We start from the raw sequence: 16,522 nt of genomic DNA on the forward strand, positions 1-16,522 counted from the left end.
ATGTTACAAATGCAAACTAGAACACTAGGCCTATTCTGCAAGGAAAATCAATTCCCTTGATTTCATTCTCAAATTCAGTAATGTCCTTTGATATTCATTCTCTCTGTGTCTCTGTCTCTCTGTCTCATCTCTTGGTACCACCCCCAACCCCCACATGCCCTATCAATAAATCAACAAGAGAAGGAGACAGAAAATCAAATAGAAACACATTGTCATGAAAAGCCCCCAATCAAAAATGCAATTTGCTTCGCCCCAATAGAATGATATTCTAATTCCAGCCGGTGACAGCCACCAATTGCTGGCACATCAACAGTGATGGTGTCAGCCCTTAATGTAACTCTCCAGGAAACCTGCATGTTCAATTTGTCTGCCGGAGCCGCACATCATGAACTCCCCTGACCAGGTTTTGCCACGGAAAACTCAGCTGGCTTCAGTGATGGACACACAAGGAGTCTTGGAGCATAAAGCCTAATTCCCAGCCTTATGGTACTAAAACAGCTTGACAAGGCCTCTATTTAACATGCTGTAAAGATGTCTTCACTACCTCATTTCATCCTGAAGCAAGACTTTGCTCTTGCCATAAAGCTGACAATGGGGTTAAATAAGGTGTTTATTCAGAGGCTCATTTATACAGCAGTTCAGTTGTGGGTTTGGATCACATCAGAAGCTTCAGTGGGGACCATGGGAGAGCCAAGTGCACGTGATGGGACAACTGTCCCCTTTAAGATCAAAACTAAGATTCAGCTAAATTCATTGTTTGGGTTTCCCAAGGTGGCAAAAGGCAGCTTGCAAGGAGCAAAGTGACCTGAAGGATAAACAGTGCTGGGCTTGGAGTCAGGAACACCAGATTTCACAACCTGTCATAGACACTCAGTAGCTGGGTGACTCTGAACAAGTCACTTAACTCTTAAAGCCCCAGTTTATTGATTTGGAAAATGGTTGTAACAGCACCTACTTCCAAGCATTGTTGTGAGGATCAAGTGAGATAGTATAGGAAAAGCACTTTATAAGCCATCAGGTGCTACATAAATAGTAGCAGTAGTAGCAGCAGTAGTAGTGGTAACTATTGTTAGTCTAAGGAGGTATGTTGAAAATTTAGCTCTGGTATTTGATAGCTTTCAACAAGTCACTTAGCTCCTCTGGGATTGTTTTCTCACATATTAAAGGAGAACAGTGAACTAGATGACCCTTCTGGCTCTAAATCTAGGATTTGGTGGCAAAATTTGGTAAAGCTCAGCAGTGACATTTCTTTGCCAATGAATTCCAGTTTTCATAGACAGTCAAAACTCTTTCTTGCTCCCTTTCCTCTGGGACTCTCAGAGAAATACCCCCAAGGTCTCTTTCTTTCAACTGAGCACCAGAAGATTTCCCACCAGCTATTCAGAAGAGTGTCAAGAAATATGGTAGAGTTACTAGAGAATGGTTCTCAAGAAATCGAAAAAGCTGGGTTCAAGTTCTGACAAAATGACTGTGTGATCCTAAGTCATTTAATGATCTCAGGGCTCTAAAGGAGAAGTTGCAAAAAAGGTGCCCATCTACTCTGGTAGAGAGGGTTCCCTCCCCAGGAACTCCCAATCTCAGTGAAATCCTAGGTACAGTCCCTATCCCATTCCCTATCTAGTGGACTGCCCCCCTCCAAATACCCTAGATTTCCTACTATTGGAAAGGAGCCCCCTGAAGCCATCAGGCTTAATGGTATCTGAATATGAACTTCCACTACAATATGTTGAACAAGTAGGCAGCTAGCTTTGCTTGAAAAGTCTATTGAAGAGGAACTCCCCATTTCCCTGGACAACCTGGTCCACTTGTAGATAGCTCTCACTGATGGACTCACAGGAGCTTAGGTTCAGATTTGGAAGGCTCCTGAGTAGCCATCTAGAATGACTAGTCCCTCATTTTATAGATGAGGAAATTAAGAACTAAAAGGGAGGAAATGACCAGGTGAGGGGAACCTGAGATCTCGAGGCCACATGTGTTCCTCTAGGTTCTCAAGTGTGGCCCTTTGGCTGAATCCAAACTTCACAGAACAAATCCCCTTAGATGAGAGACCACAGGTTCCCCACCCCCTGCCTTTGCTTATTCATTCTCCTCATCCCCACATTTCCAAATCAGTTGGCAAATCATGATATTTCTATCTCAACAACATTTTTCTTCATTCCCTTTGTTTCTTTCTATTCAAATGACCACCACTCAAGTTCAGGCTTTAATTATCACCTATCTGAATTAATTGATAATTAAGTCCTTAATTAAGCTCCCTGGCTCAAGTCCCTTCCCATTCTAACTCATCCCCCTACACTGACCATTGTCACTCCTTTACTCAAAATACTTTCAATAGATATCTATAGCAATCGAATAGAAACTACTCTCTTTTGCTTCCAAATGCCTTTACAAACTGGCTCTGATCTGTATCTCTAACTTTCTTACACATGCCTCCTCTTGCTACATTTTGCAGTCTATGCTGGCCTTCTCTCTGGCCCATCTCTTATTTCTGTGCCTTATACTGCCTGTCTTCCACTTCTTAGAATCTCTTACTTTCTATGAGACTTGGTTCAAACACCACTTTCCCCGTTAAACCTTTCTCGATTCTGCCCTCTACCCAAGCTGCTAGTGTTTTTCTCCTCTAACTTACCTTGTATATATACATATTTTCTGTAAACACTCTTTACATTTTTAAATTATCATTATTTTCCATTCCAAATTCTCTACCTCCCTCCAGCTTGCTTTTCTACTCATTGAGAAGGCAAGGAATGTGATTCTATATATACCCATAAATACTTACGATCTCTTCCCAATAGAATGTAAGCACCTTGAGACAAAGAAGTGATTCATTTTTGCATTTCTAATCCCACTTCTAGAACAATGCCTGGTACATAGAAGACACTTTATTAATGCTTATTGATTGATGCTATTAATATTTCATTTATCCTGCTGCATTACTTCATTTATTGAGATTTTTAAAAGAAATCAACTGTAAGGGAGATGTAAAAATATGAGGATAAAAACAATGAAAGATCTGATACCATTTCAATGCATACATTAGAAAGCCCTAAAATATGACATTATAATCTCAACAGATGTGAATGAAGAGCCCATTATCACTGACACAACTGGCCACAAATGGCTTGGTCCTTATTATCATCATGTCCTATGCCTATGCTGTTATTAGCAAGTCTTGATAATTGAGGAACTTCATGCTCAAACTTCAGCTATTTTTATTTAGGTTGCAAAAACACAGTGAGAATGGTTCAGTGTGGACTGACAGCCATTTTATGAAGCTGTTGAATTTGCATGCTGATGGAAAAGATTGCCAAGTTTGATTGGGAAGATGAAGTAGTTTTTCCATAAGAATGCTAAACTAGATCTCATACCAAAAGCCCTGCCCTTAAAATTGAGTACCTTCACTCTGATTTGGGAAATGGTCAATAGAGACCAAATGAATCCAATGAAACAATGGAGCATGTGGTATCTCAGCTAAGCCTTAGAAGAGATGAAAGATTCTGACCAGTAGAGATGAGGAGGGAACCTGTGGGAGGTAACTTGTACAAATGCACAGAGGTAGAAGATGGCAGCTATGTACCAGAAGCTGAAACTATAAAGAAGAAAAAAATGGATCAAATAATTTGGGACAAAAGTCTCCAAATATTAGTGGACTACAAGCTCAAGATGGATCTCCCATGAGATATGGCAAACAATGCCATTACAACAATGTAATGAAAACAAAGGTATGTGGATAGAAGTTTTATGTCCAGAATGAGGGTAGGAATGGTTTTGCTTCACTCCATCCCCATCCTATCTCATCTATGATGCTGTGTTACATTCTAGGTGAAACATTTTGGGAAAGACACTGGAAATGTGGAGCCCTGTCAGGGAAAGGCAAGGAGGAAGCCAAGTACATTGATGATCATTCCATACCAAGTTGGATTGAAGGAACTGAAGAGGAGTGTGTGTGCATGGGGGGCGGGGTGAGGGATAAGAGATGGAGTTCCCTGTGTTTTTTAAGTATTTGAAGGTCTGTTTTGCGGAAGAAGAAATAGTCCTATTCTGTTTGGCCCCATAGAACAAAATGAGTAGAAGTGGATGAGAGTTTCACAAAGCTCCATAAAGGATAAAAAAAACAATAAGAGCTTAACCCAGGGGCAGGGAACCTGTGGTCTTGAGGACACACACAGCCCTCTAGGTCCTCAAGTGCAGCCCTTTGAACCCAAACTTCAGAATTCAGTCAAAAGGCCACACTTGAGGACCTACAGGGCTACATGTGGCCTTGAGGCCACACGTTCCCCACCCTAGGCTTAACCCAACATGGAATGAGTCTCCTCATGAGGTCATGGTTAGTGGGACTTTCAAACAACAGCTAGAAAGGCCACTTTCTCAGTAAGACCATTCATAGGATTTCTGTTCAGGCAGTCAACTGTATATGGTCTCTGACATCTCTTCCAGTTCTGAGATTCTGTATTTTCAGGAGAGGAAGCTATTTAAATTGTTCACCAGAGAGTAAGAGGTCAAATTCTAAATCGGTCCCCACTGCATATACAAATGAATGCAGGAGGACCAGATCTTCTATGAGTTTAGCTTCCAGATGTTTGCTTATTGCTACAACCTAGGGTCTGATCTCTTGTCCTACAAGCTGTAGAACTGCAATTTTCAACTCACTCAAGTTTAAAAAGATCATGGCTATAGGCTCATGATACTGAAATATCATGGCAAACTGACATGTACTTAGAATGAATTATCATTTTTAGAAATATTTACAATGAGGACATAATTCCCAAAGGGATTCAATTTTATCACCTCCGGTCATTGAATTTTCTTCCTAGGGGTTGGGAAAAATCTCTAATTGTGACACTAAATTAAGATGCACATTTATAATCAAAGCCCAGACTGAGTAAATGATGGTTCCAGCTGGGAGAGCCTAATGAAGCACCATTCTGTGCTACTGAGCTACATACTTAAAGCCTCCAGGAATGAATGCTTGAGGTCATCCTACTTTTCTGCCCTTGACAGTCTTGGGGACATAGGAATTATGTTTCTCACCATTTTCCAATAATCTAAGGTGTTCCCCAGATCATCTGCTTATATTATCTTTCCTCACACATCTTCCCAACACCTTTGCAATTGGTTAGATGACACTTCAAATGGCTGTCTGATTGATTCCAGTAAGGCCCCTAGTAACCATCAAGTTTCCCACAATACAGTGTGAGTTGCTGTCATCTCTAGTGCAAGAGGCTGTACCTTCATTGATTTCTGCACCATACAGGGTTAAACAAGTCTCAGAGCTAAAAGGAGGATCTCAGAGAACATTGAACCCAACCCCTATCCAGACAAGAAATCTCTCTAGTATGTCTGACAATGCATTGTCCAGTCTCCCCTCTGTGCACTACCAGTGCCAACAGCTCCCTACCAAGGCACCTAAGCCCACAATCAGAAAGCTCTCATCATTAAGAAACATTTCCTTGTTTGAGGTCAAAATCAGCCTCTCAGCCTTTTTTGTTAAGCAATGCTTCTGCTGTACATACAGTGAGATAAAATGAAGTGTGAGTGTGTGTGTGTGTATATACACACATACATATACATGCATATATGTGTATGTGTGTACACACACATGCATATGCATATATGTATGTGTATATATATAAATATATATTATTATGTTATATAAGTATATATGTACACACATACATATATACATACACACATATCCACAAAGAAAATTTCTACCCCAAATGTAGTCATCTATGATACTATTCAAAGTTATAATTATGTAAAATATAGTGACTAGTTCTAGACCAGTGAAAGTATGTTATGCAAATTAAAATAATGCAACCACTTTGAAGGGATTTCTTATTCACATTAATGGAGTCCTGGTTGTGCTCAGGTTCAGGATGATCTGTCTATCATACATCATTTAAGACACGATAAGCTATAATAGTAATTAGGGAAGGAAATGCTCAAGACAGGAAGGCCTGAAGCTTGAGATGGGAGGAGGATAATTTCAGGAGATGATATCCAAGGAACTGAAGTGAGAGGGCCCAAGAGATAAGGAAGGTGAAACATTGATTTCAAAGGCATCCCAACCTAGCTAACACTGATACCCTGTGTGATCACAGGAAGGTTATCCCTATCAAATGGGATAAGCTCCGCTCATTTGTGGATCCCTGGGACAGCAAATAAGTTGAGGAAGATACGCCAGTTGTAGAAGGGTGAAAATCTGGGGAGCCTGAGACCTGCCTCAGGCTCAAGACCTGAAGAAAGGGGATGGAGTAGACACATGCTTGAGGATCCAATACCAAGGTAATAAGCCCCTGGCTTAATCAAAAGCAAGATAAGGTCCTCTATTGCTGGCAAATCCCCACAACTCTGGAGGTATGAATGAGATTACATCACAGTCATTGGCAAGTGGAATATATAATGCCTTGAGTGAGAATAACACACAGGCAGATACTGCGAATCCTCAGAAACTTCCGACTTGACGCTGGAGTATTTTTAAGCCCATGATACAATAATTCAATTGAATGACACCAATTTTCTTGTCATCATTCTGAGAAGTGATGTCTTCAAAAGGGAGACATGTAAGGAAGCTCTGGAGATTTGAGAGCTCCAGCTTAAAGGTTCAGACAATCATGTTGGAGCCCCATATTTCAGTGGATGGTATAGAGGAGAATGCAGCTGTTGTGGAATCTAAGAGTCTGGGAAATGGCAAGACTGGTGGGAGTGGGGATCAGAAAGAGGAGGTCCTAGGACTGGTGGAGACTAATTCTCTGCTGGAACTTTGTACTTCAAGACTGTGCACAGTCCTCACCCCACCCCCATCTCACCCTAAAGAATTTGAGAAGCACCTAGGAGAACACCTCGGCACATGTTGGTACGGTATATAATTGGAGAGATCCTGACCTGCCTCCCCCCAGTTTCCTCAAGTGATCTGACCCAGAAGTTGGATGTGAAAGTAATTGTTCATATGTATATGTGGCAAGTCGGTACCTGCCATCTACATTGTCTCTCTTAGGGTGACCTTATCAGTACCCAAGGGTTCAATTGGCATCACTATACAGATGATTCCTATATCCATATATCCAGCTTAAGTCTTTCTCCTTAATTTCACATCTCCAACAATCTTCTATATACCTACATCTGCAAGTTTCAAACCTAACATATTCCAAACTTAATTCCATCGCCATGCCCACCATGCCCAACCAAACTGTCCTCTTCTCCTAACTATTTTAAATTTGTGACCATGGAGATTTCCTTCCCTCTCCTCTCTTCCTCCCTTTCACTTTCTCTCATTGGTATTTAACCTGTGTTCTCTGACAGGCTTCTTTTCCAGTGACTTTCAATTGGAAAGACCTGATTGGATAATTCTCTCATTCTTGTTGATGATGGGTTACTTTCTAATGCAAAAAAGTCTGTAGGTTAGAATGATTCAAGGCAATTCTGAAGGACTCATGATGAAAGGTGCTGTTCATTTCCAGAGAAAGAAATGGGGGAGCCTGAATGCAGATCAAAGATATTTTTTAACTTTATTTTTCTTGGGTTTTTTTGGATGTTTTCTTTCACAGCATGACTTAAATGGAAATGTGTTTTGCATGACTACACATGTACAATCTATACCAAATTTCTTGCCTTCTCAATGAGGGGAGAAAGGACAAAGGGAGAGAATTTGCAACTCAAAAAAAGAATGTTAGAAATGCTTTTCACATGTAATTGGGAAAAACAAAATTTTTTTTAAAAGTTTATTGTTTTAGGACCGACTCTTGTACCTATAAATTTTATAAACCCCACTGCACATCTAACTTATCCTTTATTTCACTTACCTCCAGGACAGGCCTTGGAATACAAGTCAGGTCTGGTACTGAGAGTGCCACTGAAGACTGGAGCTCCTGGTTTTAGACCAGGGGAGGGAGGCCTTCTCCGTACTGGGAACACAGTCTATATTGGGGCCATGAGCATATCCTAGAAAATTAGAATGGGAATTGTTAGGGTCCAGAAGGGACTGTGAGGCTATAGTGCATGATGCTGCTAAGTATCTCCCACAGGTAAACAGCATGTGCACATTCTCCCTGACTCATCCTCAAATCTAGATGGAAAAAAGTACTTTGTACCAGTTGCTTAAGGCTTAATTCAAAGGACCAGAAGAAATGGCCACCATCCTAAGTAAGATTGTTATCATCCCAAAAAAACCTTCTAATTAGTCTCCCAGCTTCCAAAATCTTCTCTTTCCAAAATATCCTTAGTACATTGGTCAACATTATTTTACAAGGTATAAGCTTTATCATATGTTTTCTAAAAACCAAGAAGCTCAGAATATCTAGAAGGAGGAGGGTGGAAAATGGTGTCTGATGCTACAGAGAGTTCAAGAGTGATGAGGACTGAGGGAATCTCATTGAATTTACAAATTAAGAAATCATTGGTTATCTTGTAGAGAGAATGGTTGGTCAAGTTGTGGGAATGAAAACCAGAATATAAGAAGTTGAGGAGAAAGTGAAGGAGTAGAGGCAATGAGTATAGATGATTATTTTTAAAAGTACAGTGGCAATGACAGAGGGGAATGATGAGAGACTGATATAACAGAAGGTTCACATGACAGAATTCTTATCTGGAAAAGTTTGAGGGCAGCACAGTAGACACTGGTAAATAAGCAGGGATTAAAGATTAGAGAGAAGAGACCATCACTGGGGGAAGATCTCAGAAGAGGCATAAGAAGATGAGACAGCACCAACAGAAGGATTGATTTTGATAAGATAGGTCACCTTTTGCTGCAAGACTGGAGCAAAGGAGGACAAGAATGAAGATGACTGTGGGAATATAGATGAACCAGAGAGAAAATGGCTTATAATCTTTGTGGTAAGATATGAGGTGACATCCTCTGTTGACAGAAAGGGGCTATGCATGACTTAAGGAGAAAAGAGATGGTTTGGAACAAACCACTGTAGCAAATGAGAAATATTAAGCAGGGGTCTGGACTAGGTGAAATCCAATATTCCCTTTAATAGAGATTCTCTCACTCTAGAATCTAGAGTCTTGATACTTGTTGGCGAATCTAGGTGACACAATGTCACTTACAATATATATATACATATATATGTATATATATATGTATATATGTGTATGTGTATATATATGTATGTGTGTATATATGTATATATATATGTATATATGTGTATGTGTATATATATATATGTATGTGTGTATATATATATATACATATATTTTTTTCTTCTTCCTATGTCCTTTGAGGATAAGCTTATATTTGTATGGAAAAATAACCTGAGTTTTGAGTATCATTTGAGAACAAGTGTCTTGTCCCAAAGGAAAGCAAGAAACTAAGATTTTGGTGGTTCTTCAATGGAAGAAGCCTCATTGACACTTTTATTTTAGCACACAAGTTGGCATTTCCAGCAAGATGGGCACATTTTATGGTTCAAGTTAAGATTTTTCTTGTCTATTCTGGAGGTTTATTTTGTCAATTTTGAGCTCTGCTTCCTCACCATCATCTTAATACTGACCTGGGGCTTTTTCATCTATCATGTCTCAAGATCTGGATCAAGTCCAATTTGCTACCTAGCTCTGCTAATTGCCTCCTAACATTTGATGAGGTTTACTGCAATCCATCACTGATGCCTTCTTATTCCCCAAAAAAGGTACAGGAGCTTTTGTTAAACTCAATCTTTGATTTGTTAAAAAAAAAAAAATACACCCAGGCTGGAAAGTGCCGATTGGACTCCAATGCCTCATGGCTATCTTATCATTCAACAGACATCGTCTATTCCAGGGACCTGCAGACATATCATTCTCATCATCAGACGTTCGCCTCTGAGTTCAATACCTCACCACACTCAGCATTAAATCAAAATCATGCCTTAAGTTATCTGCTTTTTCATTGTAGTCTTTCCCTTTAACTGCTACTCAGAGACTCCCCAGTTCCCACTGTTAAGCCAAACACAAAAAGTGCTGGAGAAAAAAATCACAAGGCTGAATCAAACAGCCAGTCACTTTGAAAACGATCCAGGCAAATGCCAACACCCGAAATCAGAAGCCCGTGATGCACAAGGCTCACATGTAGTTTAGCTCTGATTTGGTAAACATCAGAGTTGGATAACATGTCCCCAAATAGGTGGAAGGATGAATGGTTCTTCCGAAGGATGTAAGAACCAATAATCATAGTATCATAGATAAGAACTACATAATACTCTCTCTCTGTATATATATATCATATATATATATATATAATATATATGTAACTTTAAGGCCTACAAAGGTCTTTCTATATGTTCTTATATTTTATCCTCACAACCATTATCCCTGTTTAACAAATAAAGGAAACTGAGGTTGAGAGGGGCTAAGTGACTTATCCAAGGATCCCATAAGTAGTGTCTGAGGACTTCCTGACAAATCAACCATTCTGTCCATTGTGCCTCCAGCAACTCGTAAGAGATCATAGTCACCTATCATAATACAGAGATTTAAGCTGATAAGAGACCTGAGAGTGTCTAGCCCCGTAATAAGAAGTCAGCTTTATAAAAGCTTAGTCTCAGAAAACACCTAGGTTAGCCCTTTCTTCTAAGAGTATTAAGTGACTGGAATTCAATAGGTGTCGTTAAGAGCAAAATAACCAGAGTGTCTATTTTATAAAGCTTTTAAGATCAACAACAGAGTCAAGTGGCTTGGGTTCAAGCATAGCCAGTCCCAGACCTTCACTTCCCTAACAAACACTGATTGAGACCCTGGACTCATCAACTAGTAGAGGTGTAAAGGACTTTGGAGATCATGTGGTCTAGCTTCACCACTTTACAGGAAGAAGAGAAAGGTCCTTGGGAGGGAAATAGCTTGTCCAAGGACACACAACTGGCAAGCAAAAGGGCAGGAACCTGAATCTAATTCATGCTACCATATGCAATGCACGGGAAATATACCCAAAGAGCTTCATAGATATAATGTTTGGGAGAGAATTCAATATAGCACCATGTGATGAATCCACAAATCATAGCAGGTAGAAAGCTTCCCTTCAGTCCTTGGCTTCCAGTCAAGTGTGGATGATTTCTTCTCAGAGACATAGCCGGGAGGATTTTTGGTGCTGTAGGACTTGTGCTATATGGTCTCTGAGACCTCTTCCTACTCTCAGAGGCTATGATTCTGCAGCTTCTAGGTGGATCAGAAGGGCAAGAGTTATGACTTGGAGGTGGAAACAGGCAGATTCCATGGAGGTTAAGGACTTTGATGGTTGCAGCCAACACAATGCTCTGACAAGTAATATGAAAGGAGGACAACTTGCAGAAGGCCCTAAACCCTTGGCTCAGAGTTTTAACTTGATGCATTAATCAAATGAGAGTGAGCAGAGGCAATAATATGGCTGAAATGGAAATGGTGGAAAATGCTTCTTTCTGATGGAGAGGATGGATTGGAAGGAAGGTAAGAGGACAGACAGCTACAGGAATCCAGGGATGGGGAGGAGAAAACTAGGGGATGAGATCTGACAACTCACAGAGAATTTCTTTTGCGTTTGGGAACCTTAAGGTGTTCCTTAGTATTTGCTATGCAACAGCAATAAAAGGGGAAAGAGGGTTCAGGTGAGTCAACTGAATGCTAATCATCAAGAAAAAGCAATGTTATAAGCTACCTAAGTTCCGTTCAGTTCAATCGAATAAATTTTTCCTCACTACTCAACATGTGCCAGATACCTGACTTGTGAGAAGCTGGAGGGACAAAGGCCAAACTGAGACAACTCCCTCCCTCGAGGGCCTTATGGAGGGGAGTAGAGCTAAAAGAAGTGGAGTCTCCCAGCCATAGAGTCCAGGAGGGAAAAAGGCAAAAAGATATGCAAATATTTGAAGAGGGACATAATACTAACAGCTGAGGGGAGGGGGGAGATTAAAGAAGGCTTCCTGAAGGAGGTGGCAATCTAATTGAACCTTGAAGGAGAATATGGATTCCGAGAGGCTGGAGAGTTAATTCATCCAAGGTGTGGAAACTGACCTGGGCCAATACACAGAGGTGGGAGATAGCATGTTATATTTGAGGAACAACCAAAAGATCAGTTTGAGTGGGGTTTAGGAATGTGGAGAAGGGAGTAATGGGAAATAAGGCTACTGAATAGGAAGTCAGTCAACTGGCATTTATTAAATGCCTACTATGTGCGAGGCACAAAAAGAAAGACAGGAGATGGTCCCTGCCCTTCTGCTCACAGTCTAATGGAGAAAACAACATGCCAACAACTACATCCAAACAAGCTGTAGACAGGTCAAGTGGAGATACCATTGGATGAGAGGTACAGTGATGGAGAAACTCTGGGAAGACTTCTTGTAGAAGATGAAAGCTTCACTGGAACTAACTTGGAGGAAGCCAGGAGAAAGTAATGAGAAAAGAGGGTGTTCCAGACATTGGGGACAACCAAGCATTTTGCTCAGAATTGAAAGTTGGAGGATCTTGTGTGATGGACAGTAAGGAAGCCACTGTCACTGGATGGCAGGCCATATGGCAAGGAGTAAGGTGTAAGAAGAAGACTGAGAAGGTAGGAAGGGATCAGGTCATGAAGGGTTTTGAAAGTCAGAGAGGATTTTCTATTTGATGCTGGAGAAAATAGGCAGCCCCTGGAATTTATTAAATTGGGGGAGGGGGAATGTTAGACCTGCAATTTAGGTCAATCTGAGAGCTGAGGGTGGTACCCTTGACGGTAACGGAGAAGTTAGGAAGATAGGAAAGATTTTGGGGATAGAGTCTGACGTCTCTTTTGATGTCTGCTGTATATTCACTTGGAGATGTCCAATAGGCACTTGGAGATGTTCAATAGGAGACTCGAAGTAAAGAGAGAGGTTAGGGCTGGAGAGCTTTGACTGCCAGGTTAAGGCATTTAGCTTTCAATTTGGTGGCAAGAGAGAGATATTGGAGGTTTTGAGCAGGAAAGTGAGTCAGTCCTATGTCCAGCAGAGTTGACAACTTTGTGGAAAACAGGAATAGGAGAATCTCAGGAAGAAAGGCCAGAAGGCTACACAGGTCAAGGGAGACTGAAGGAGTTCTCTATGACTTTTATACAGTTATCTACAAAATAGTGACATCAAACTGGTCACTTCAATCAAACCTGATATTCTTTCAGTTTTTTTTCAAATTCAGCTAACCATATCACATATTACATGGTTAATTAGATAGAAACCGCCCCCCAAAGCAACATATCATATCAACTCATGAAATAAAATCTCAGAGCTAGAAGGAATCTCAGAGATCACTGAATCCAAAGTACTGGATTAAGAATTTGGAAGCTGGTTCAAAGCCTAGCTCGTGTGACTTTGAGCAAGCTACTTCCTTGTACCTCAATTTGCTCTAAAATGAAGGAGTTAGACTCAAGGGTCCCTGAGGTCCTTTCTAGTTTGAAATCTATGATCTCTCTACCTGACCTTGGCAGTAATTTGCCCAAGGTCACACAGCTAGTCCATGACAGAGTAATTATGAAGATCATCATTATGCCTTCAATATCTCCTTGTACTGGGACTTGGAAGGCAGAGCCAGCCTGTCTACTCTTCTAGTACCCTGCCCTTCCTGGGGGTGACTTCCTGAAGGCAGGAGGGCAGAACCTTCCAAGAGCTCTTCCAAACCAAGGAGCATATTCCTGACCTTTCCATGTTCTCATCATCTTCCTATGTCACCTTTTCCCTTCTGCTTTATTACCAATAAGTGTTAGGAACAAATCATTTTTATATGTGCTCAGCACAGACTGCCAAGCCATTGCCGATGCCAATTGCTACCAGGGACATATGGGGGGAATGGAATAATAGGATCCTATTAATGCCAAGTGTTCCAGTCAGAGTCACGGAGAGCCCTTATTTGAGGATCACATTCCTCCTCCTACAGAGACACTGAGGTAGAAAAAATCACAATGAATCAGGGTCTTGAGATTGGCATTTAGAATACAGGCAACGTGCTCAAGCTCAGGTGTCACCCCTATACAGGGTCTGGCCTGATCACTCTGTGTTTTAAGTGCTCTCCTTGAAATACTTTTACATTGATTCAGATTTTCTGACACCCTACCCCACTCTCACCCCCTCAACTGGTACAATCCAAGCTCTTTGAGCTTCAAGCTCTTGGGCTTCTTCATCTATTTCATCTCTGGGTGCCCAGAACCTATCATAGAGTCTTCCCCATAGGAGAGTTTGAAGAAATGCAATTGATTTAACTCAAACGCTAGGCAAAGAAAAAGGCTAAAGGCTTAAACCCAAAGTATAGAGACAAACACAAGAAGGGAAGTGATTAGAAATAAGGACCACACATCCTCTAATTCCAGAAACGTCTGAAACTCTTTCCTTCTGAGAAGCAAGGTTGGAGAGCAGAAAGTTAAGTCAATAAGCATTTAAGCACCTATTATGTGTCAGGTACTGAGCTAAACACTAGGGATACAGAGTCCCTGCCCTCAAGTAGATCCAATTCTAAAGTGGGGAGACATTATACAAACAACCATGTAAAAAGACAGCAGTTTGGTATCACAGTGGATGGAATGTAGGACTTGGAGTCAGGAAGAGCCATCTTCACAAGTTCAAATCTGAATGCAGATACTTACTAGTTTTGTGATGCTGGCCAAGTCGTTTAACTCTGTTTGCCTCAGTTTCCTCATCTGTAAAACGAGCTAGAGAAGGAAATGGCAAACCACTCCAGTATCTCTGCTAAGAAAACCTCAGATGGGTCACGTAAAGTCAGATACAACTGAAAACTATTCCACAACAACTATCTAAAAAGATGTGTTTATGTATACATATATGAGATAAATTGCATATAATCAATTGAGGAAATTAGCATTAGCATTAATGGGTATTAGGAAAGACAATGAGATTTTAGTTGGGCCCAATTTTATAGATGGGAAGACTGAGGCTCAGGGTAGTGAAATAACCAACCTCTGATCACAGAAATCTGAAGAGAGTGAAAGAGGATGTCATTCCAAGTCTCCCGACTCCAAGACTCGTGCTCTTTCCACCCCACTGTCTTCTGATTCTTTTGCAGGCCAAGAACCTCAGAGGCTTATGGAGAAGACCTGCTTAGCTGGGTCTCTTTTCTTCCAGCCAGCATTCCTTCTGTTTTGCTGTGCTGAAATTAACTCAGAGCAGCCAGTCACTTTCATTTGTATGTGGAGAAATAAGTTGACACCTAACATTCATTTACAACTTTTCTACACACAACCAGAGCTTGTTTTGCCTGGAATGTGCCTGGAATGCTACTCAGCAAAGCCTCTAATCAGCCTTCAAATAGGCCCAAACCCTGATGGTGGCAGCCTGTTCGCACCTGACCCATGCCTCCCCACTGCCTTTGGGTCACCTAGCTCTCTGTTTTTCGAGACGCAAGGGCATTCCAGGATTTACAACCATGGGGCATAACAAAGATGTGTTAACATTAAAAAGTGGGACCTTGGTTTCAGAGAGAAGGTGGGAGAATAATTAGAGGAATTGCTTTCATTTTAAAGAGAGACTTGAAAGCATCCTTGATGGATGTGGCAGCTGAATATGGTTACGCCATCACTACCAACGTAAACCAGCTCCTTTACTTGCAAGCCATGGCAGGAGCAAACTAGAGGAAGGTCTGGGCACCAGCTTAATTTCAATTTTCCTTTTCAGCTATGTACACATAATTACACATAGACACATGTATGTACACATATTACATGGACAGACATGGGCACACACATATATACATGTGTCTACATCAGTACAGGCATATTGTGCACATGCAAATACTCATGTATGCATGCAGGCATGCATGTACTCTGAAAATTCCTCTGCTGCTTCATCTCCTTTCCAGTGAGTGTGTCTGCAAATATGCTTCAGTGACCTCTATAAACAAATCATCCCACAACCTAATTAGCGGTATTGTTAGAAAGCTGCATCCTGTCCAACTTTTTCCTTTTCAGGTGTGAGGATTGTGTGTGTTATACAAACTCTCTTGAAAAGGATGTAACTTGTTCATTTGTGTACAAGAGGATACCGACTGTTATCTCTGGGGGGAAGGTGGTGGACTGAAAGTTAGCAACTTGTTGACGTAGTCTGACTATGAGTTTCCACTATTTGCTTCAAGCTGACCCGGCGTGCACACAGAGACAGTCTCAAGAAGGGGAAGGAGCCCTGGTGCCACTAAGAGGGAAGAGAATGACCAGGGGAGGAGTTGACAGTGCTTGGTATCAATGAAACGCATGTCAGCTGTCCTCAGCTTAGCCATGGCCAGAAGGGACAACACCAAGGACCAGGCCAGAACCTAACTTAGATGAGCAAGTCTAAGACAGAAGCATTATTGGGCAAAACAAGTCTGATTTAGCATTGTTTTTTGCCTTTGAAAAACCGGGGCCTTATTTTTCCCTGCTCATAAGACAAAGATGACAGTAAGGCTAGGCAGGAATAGGTCAGTAAGCACCAGCCTTTCGATCATTTAGCAAGCATTTAGTAGGCACCTACTACATGCCACTTGTTTTGCCAAGTGCTGGGGACACATAAATAAAAATCAAACAATCTTTGCCCTTGAAGAACTTATATTCTAGGCTATATATGTGTCTAGGATGAGGAAG

This window comes from Notamacropus eugenii, chromosome X, assembly GCF_028372415.1.
Source record: "Notamacropus eugenii isolate mMacEug1 chromosome X, mMacEug1.pri_v2, whole genome shotgun sequence".
Taxonomy (NCBI): Eukaryota; Metazoa; Chordata; class Mammalia; order Diprotodontia; family Macropodidae; genus Notamacropus; species Notamacropus eugenii.